At 38.4% G+C, this 7,402-nt stretch overlaps 1 non-coding gene across 1 annotated transcript; it reads left to right on the forward strand.

The window, feature by feature from the left end:
- The first annotated feature begins 6,894 nt into the window (after positions 1 to 6,894).
- On the forward strand, positions 6,895 to 7,002 carry LOC141593839 (small nucleolar RNA R71). The gene has a single exon (XR_012521899.1). It is a non-coding gene; the product is annotated as a small nucleolar RNA R71 (small nucleolar RNA).
- The last annotated feature ends 400 nt before the right edge of the window (positions 7,003 to 7,402 follow it).

Consider the following 7,402-nt stretch of genomic DNA (forward strand, 5'->3'; position numbering starts at 1 on the left):
CGTTCTTGATTGTTTCCCTTGTTAATTGGTTTACTAGGTTGAGATTTACAAGGGCTTTGTGAAGTGCTAGGTTTCTTAGAGTAGTCAAAGGCCATGTCATAGAACCAACGAAATTTATTATTCCTTTCTTCGTTAGGTTCGTTAGTGGGGGTTTCCTTATCTTCGACAACAGTGTCAACAGTTTTAGCATGTTCGGCATTCTTTCGTAAGTCATGAGCCTTTTTGACACAATTGATTTGGATGTGACCCGTATGACCACAGTAATTGCAAATCAAATATTCAGGAAGATCAGCATACTTCCTTTTTCTAAAATCAAAATACGAAGGTGTTGATTTGCATTTAGAGTGATCTCTACGGCTGTAGCACTCATGTCCTAACCCCATCTTCATATTATTGTCAAATTGTTCGGTTAGGAAGTTTAGGACTTTTGTGCTACCTTCCCACGTGAAGATGCTTGATGTTAAGCTTTAGGTCAGAAGTTATAGCTTCATTAGCTATAACCTTGGACTCTAATTCCTTCTTTTCAGCCTTAGTAGAATCTAATGTTGTAGCTTTCTCAGCTATAACTTTAGATTTCAACTTCTTAGCTTTAGCCTTGAGAGTATGATTCTCTTCCGCAATTTCAAGAATCTGTTCCTTTAGATCTTTTAATTCCAAATCCTGTTCGTGACACTTATCAAGAGATTGTTCAAAGAATTCAATTAAAGCACTTTTAGACAATTTCCTAACACGTTTCTTAAGCTCAAGATAACTTACCTCTTCATCGTCGTCTTCGTCTGATTCTCCAAGAAAGCAATAGTTTGAGTGAGAATTTGTGCTTTCATCGTCACTGTCGGAGATTAGGTCAAGACTAACACTGCTGAGACAAAAGTTTGCCACTTCGTCGTCTTCAGATTCCTCGTAATCTTCTGAATCAAGGTCTCCCCAACACGAAGCCATCATAACTTGCTTGAATTCTCTCTTTGTCTTCTCACGTTTTGTCTTGTCCTTTATCTTCTCCCATGTTGGATAATCTTTGATCATGTGACCAGATTCTCCACACTTGAAGCAGCCTCTATTTGTGAAGGACGACTTTGAGTCATTACCTTTTTTGTTGAATGACTTGTTGTTATTGTTATTGTAGGATGATTTTGTTTGTTTACTTCGAAAAATCTTATTTTTAAAACGTCGTGCAAACAAGACAGTTTCATCCTCTAGGTCAGAGTCCACTTCTTCGCTCTTTAAAGCAATACTCTTATTGCGACTTGGTTCAGCGTCGTCTTTGTTAAGAGTAATTTCATGGGCCATGAGAGCACCAATGAGTTCTTGATAGGATAGGGTTTCAAGATCTCGTGATTCCTCCATTGCAGTGACCTTAGCACGCCACTTCTTAGTAAGGCTCCTAAGAACCTTTCTAGCAATGTCCTCGGTACAAAATTTCCTACCTAGGTTTTTTAATTCGTTTATGATGCTTGAAAACCTTGCGGACATACTATCTAAGGACTCATTAGGCTCCATAATGAATAGCTCATATTTTTGCATAAGCAAATCTATTCGGTGCTTCCTAACAATGGAAGTACCTTCATAAGCTAGTTCCAGCCCATCCCATATCTCCTTGGCCGTAGAGCATGAAGAAAACCGATCAAACTCTGTGGAAGTCATTCCGTTTTGCAGAAGACTTATTGCTTTGGAGTTCTTTTCGGCCTTCTTGTAGTTGGCCTCGACATAGTCCTCTTCTTTCTTTTCATAGGTAGTGCCTTCCTCGGATGCCACAAGAATTTTGTGTGGTCCGTTTTGAATAATCCTCCAGCACTCCCAATCGTGTCCTTTCACATAGTGAGTCATCATGTTTTTCCACAATCCATAATTCTTCCCATCAAAGACGGGACACTTGAGATATTTTGAATCCATTTATCACGTGATAGGCAGCGGAATAAAAAACTGTAAGATAAATGAAAAACAAGATAGATCAGCCTCTTTGCGGTTAGGCAATCAAGAGCACGAGGCTCTGATACCAATTGAAGAGTCTATTGATCCAAAATACTCAAAAGGGGGGGTGAATTGAGGATTTAAAACTTTTGAAAGCTTTTTCGATTATGTATGTATAATTAATTATTTAAAGTTTATTGATTAAACTTTAACTAATTAACTAATTAACGAATTAAAAGCAAAGCAAATAAACGAAAGAAAGAGAGACACACGGATTTTGAAGTGGTTGGTTTCACAAGTCGAAACCTACGTCCACTATTCTCGATTAATAAATTTAGTACCTTTCTACGGATTACAAATTTACTAACCCAACTCGTACAACTAACCCTAGCTGTAACTCAATGAGTACCGTTAAATACTCGAGTGACTAACTTACGCTAATAAGAAAGCACTAATGATTCTTCTAATGGTTCACGTTAATGAACAAGTAAGAAATCAATTATAGCACTATTATCTTATAACGATAATGAAAGAACGAATGCACAAGTTTATAAATCACACGACCTTTTCCGAAAATAAACAAAACGGTTTTCTTGCTTTAAAACACGGTTTTTGTTTTGTGAAAATATATGAAAGTTATGCTCAAAGGTCTTAACTTTAATGATGTAAAGTATGGAGTATTTATAGTAAAAGAGGAGCAAGGGTTTCGGTTTAGCAAAACCCTAAGTGCCGTGGAAGGCTTGTAAAGCAAGAAAAGAATTAGGTTAAATCTTTCCTTAATTCTTTTCCAAGACTTGCCTTAATAAATAATATCTTCCTATCTTAACAACTCACCAATATCTTGGAGATTAGGAAAGATAATATAAGGAGATAAAGAAATCTCTAACAAATATTATCCTAATACCTTAACCCTTATCCAAGCAAAGACTTATTGTGCAAGAAGGAAATTACTATTCACGTTTACTATTCACGCGGCACTATTCACGGGTACTATTCACACAGCACTATTCATCCCTAATATTTTTATAAGATAGAAAGGAATAAATCAAATAATAAAGAGATAACAAATCTCTAATCAAATATTATTTTAAAGATTTACTCAATCTTTTCCTTCTATCTTTACAAAAATAATATCTTATAAGTTAGGAAAGAATAAATCAAAATAATATAAAAGAGATATTAAATCTCTAATCAAATATTATAAAGATTTACGCAAAACCCTAACTTGTACAAAGAGTAATCGTGTATGAGGAATAAACGACTCATAAGCCCAATCCTTTTTCACGAAAACCCTAGGTAAGATAAATTAGGTTTAGGGTATTTTAGAGTATGTAGAAACTAGAAACCCTAATTAGCAAGATGCCTCAACTCATAAGTTGATTCAATCATAATTACTAATTATAAGCTAATAGTAAAACCATACTCAATATTAAAATAAGCTCCCTTGTAAAATAAATACTTTTACTAAAATATTTAAAACGGTTTTCCAAAAACAATTTAAAAACTATTTTGTCGTGTGTTTTATAAACTTCACGTCTCAATGTTATAGTAGAAGAGCTATAACATTGAGCTCTTATATAAGTAATGTTATAGCTGTGAGGCTATAACTTTACCAATGTAAGAAGTCCATTCTTATGTTATCATTACGAGATAATCACCTACGCTATTCTAATCTTCGTTAGGAGATCTTCGAGTGTAGGCTACTTCATTATCCAAGCTTGATCAATCTTTAATTGAGCTTCATCTTCTCATGAATGCTTGAATAATTATTCCACTATCTTGCAATACCTTGATCCTTAATTGAGGGCTTGATCATAATATAAACGCATCATACTTCCATCACAATTCCTTAATGCTTGCGATTAGTAAGTCCAATCTAAAAGACTAAACAAACAATTACGCGCAACGAGTATATATAATATAAAGTACTCTTGACATCATCAAAACATAAACATATATATCTATATGGTTCAACATTGGTCTTGATTTGGGTGAATTTGGATGAGAGATTGTTGTTTTTTTATGAGGGTTTGAAGGTTGAAGTGAGGGAAATAATGGTGTTTGTGTTTGAATGAAGTGGAATGAAATGAAGAAGGGGGGTTTTGGTACTGTGTTATATGATATAACAGGTCGGGATGGGCGGCTCAAGGGTAAGTCGGGTGGATTTTTTAGCGTGGAAAATCGGTTTTCAAGAGAGCTTTGGAGACGGGTGCCTCGGGGAACAAGTCGGGCGGATTTTGTTTGCTTGCTCGACTTGAGATGGAGACGGGCCGATTTGTACTCCAGTGCAATTTTGACAATAGAGAACCCCTCCAGTCCCCACAACTTGAGCTGAGGTCGGGCGTCCTGAGCATTGGCTCGCTCGTCCTGAAGTCGGCTCGGGCAAATTCTTTCACAACGGTGCGATTCTCATTTTCCAACCCTTTCTCGGTCCCCACGAGCTCGGGTCTGCTCGTGGGTCTTCACCCCGTGTCAATTCTTCTTCTTTTTCTTCTTCAATTCTTCTTGGGTAGCATTATAAAGGCTTGGTTAAACTAGGCATGTGCTTCCCCACACTTGATCATCAAACACTACACATTTGAAGCACATTAAAATCCCTCCCTCACTTGCTCTCATGTTACACAAATCCGTCAAACATAGCATGTAAAATGCAATGCAAAAATGAGTAATGTACAAGTTAAATGAAATGCAAGTTAAGAGGTTAGAATATTTACAAATGGTGGTTTAGGGAGGACTCCACCAAACTCTCCTTTTTGTGAGAGGTGTCAAGGGGGCAAAGCCAAGATGTTGTTGATGTTGCTCAACACCTTGTAGAAGTAGTCAAAGGCTTGTTCATTCTCATAGTAAAGGTCTTGCATAGACCCATGCACATAGTTGTCTCCATCACGGTAGTCCGAGTCAAAGTGTTGACATGGATCCATCAAGCCTTAGTCTAGAGTCATAGCATTCCCAATGTAGGGATTAACTAATCCTTCAAATTCATCGCCCCATAGACCAAAAACTTCATTTTCTTTCTCCCCTATGTAGGGTGGATCATGAGTTGATGGGAGCAACTCTCCTTCCTTGTTATCATGGCCAATGAGGCCTTCGTCAAAACTTGTTGTGGGTGAGCTTTGTAAGCTCTCATTCTTGTTGTGAAAAATTTCGTGCTCTCTGAATAGAGCCACTTCAACATCATCAATATCTTTCTTCCAATTGGGCCGTGTGTCTTTGCCCTTCTCTTTGAGATTTCCACCTTTTCCTTGTTCTTTGAATGGAGATTCCATATTCTTCTTGTCACCCTTCCAAGTATAGTGGTCAACCATGAAACATGTGTCAAACAAATTGGGAGCTCTCATAGTCTTATTAAGGTTGAAGGTGATTGTTTCATCACCTACTTCAAGTGTGAGCTCTCCATGTTTCACATCGATCACCGCTCCGGCGGTGTGTAGGAATGGTCTTCCTAGAATGATTGGAATGTTAGAATCCTCCTCCATATCAACAATGACAAAGTCCACCGGTATGAAAAACTTTCCAACTCTTACGGGTACATTTTCCCATACTCCTAGTGGTTTCTTTGTTGAACGATCCGCCATTTGTAAGGTCATGTTGGTGAACTTGAGCTCATCACATACCGAGTATGGCATGACACTCACACTTGCACCTAGATCACATAGTGCCTTATTGATTGTGGTATCACCAATGGTACATGGAATGGAGAAACTCCTCGGATATTTGAGCTTTGGAGGGGAATTCCCTTGTAGAATTGAACTACTCACCTTAGTAAAGGCAATGGTTTCCAATTTTTGGATGGACTTCTTCTTGGTAAGGATATCTTTCATGTATTTTGCATAGGCCGAAACATGATGGATTAGCTCTGTGAACGGTATAGAAACTTCTAAGTTCTTCACAATCTCAATGAACTTTCCAAGTTGCTCATCAAACTTAGGCTTAGCTTGGCGACTTGGGAATGGGAGTCTAATCACAATAGGCTCTTTCTCAACTTCTTTAGCCTTCTCTTCATTTATCTTCTTTGATGGGTCATTGGTTGTTGTTTCTACCACCTTAGGATTCCTCCTTAGTGGTTCAATCACATCACTTTGCTTGTCATTCTCCCCAACAATTCCTTCTTCAATTTGCATCTTTGCTCCCCTCATATCTAGTACCGCTCCTCAAGTGGATAGCATTGATGGTCTCATGTCTTGTGGGAGGATTACCTTGAGGAGGTAATTGTCCCTTTTGTCTTTGGGAGCTAGAAGAGGCCAATTGAGATAATTGAGTCTCCAACATTTTAGTGTGAGCTAGGATAATGTTGATGGTGGTTTCTTTGGCTTGGCTATCCCTTTGCATTTGAGCAAAGAAGTCTTATTGGCTCTTTTGCATTTGGAGGACCGCTTTTTGAACATCAAAAGCTTGGTCACTGGGATGATTGTAGTATGGTCTTTGAGTAGGATTTCTCATTGGAGGTGGTGTGTATGTGGTTTGAGGGTTTTGGACATTTTAGCTCTTATATGAGAGATTTGGATAGAATTTGGTATTCTCATTATAGTAGTTGGAATAACGGGTGCCATTCTTGTATACTTGGAAAGCAATCACTTGTCCCTTTATTCCCCTGCATTCGTTTTGATCATGTCCCAAGGTTCCACAACTTTCACATACTCCATTTGGGATTGAGGATGATGCCATCATAGCATTGACATGTTGTTTGGGTGACTTGGAAGCTTCATCAAGCTTTTCCATGGCCTTCTCAAACTTCAAGTTGATAGTGTCGATGTGAAAACTTAGTTGAGCACCCAACTGTGTGATGGAATCTACCTCATACTTTCCCCCTCTATTGGCCTTTCGAGGCCTACTATATTGGGAATTATGAACCGTCATCTCTTTGATTTTAACCCATGTTTGGTTGTCATCAACTTCAGTGAACCTCCCATTGGAGCCCATATTAAGCACATTTCGTGAGTCTTCATATAAGCCATTTCAAAAATGTTGAACAAGGAACCACTCAATAAGTCCATGGTGTGGACAAGAGCGACAAGTATCCTTAAATCTCTCCCATGCTTCATATAATGATTCCTCATCCCTTTGCTTGAACCCGGTGATTTGGGCTCTCAACATGTTAGTCTTCTCCGGAGGATAGAATTTCTTGTAGAAAGCAAGTGCTAACTTCTTCCATGAATCAATACCAAGGGTAGCCTTGTCTAGGCGCTTTAACCATAGCTTTGCGGCACCGATCAAGGAAAAAGGAAACAACACCCGTCGAATTTGATCTTGGGTTACTGTGGTTTGAGAGATAGCATCACAATAGTCACAAAAGGTCTCCATATGTAGATGAGGATCTTCACTAGGCATCCCTCCAAATTGGCTTCTCTCAACTAGTTGTATGAATGCGGATTTGGCAATGAAATTACCGGTTAAGTGAGGTGGTGTTGGAGTGCCATTTGGAAGGTTCTCCACGGTAGGTACAGAATGAGATGAAAATTTAGGCATTGTGGGTTGATTTTGTGGTTGGTTTTGA

The sequence above is a fragment of the Silene latifolia genome, chromosome 7 (genome assembly GCF_048544455.1).
Source record: "Silene latifolia isolate original U9 population chromosome 7, ASM4854445v1, whole genome shotgun sequence".
NCBI lineage: Eukaryota > Viridiplantae > Streptophyta > Magnoliopsida > Caryophyllales > Caryophyllaceae > Silene > Silene latifolia.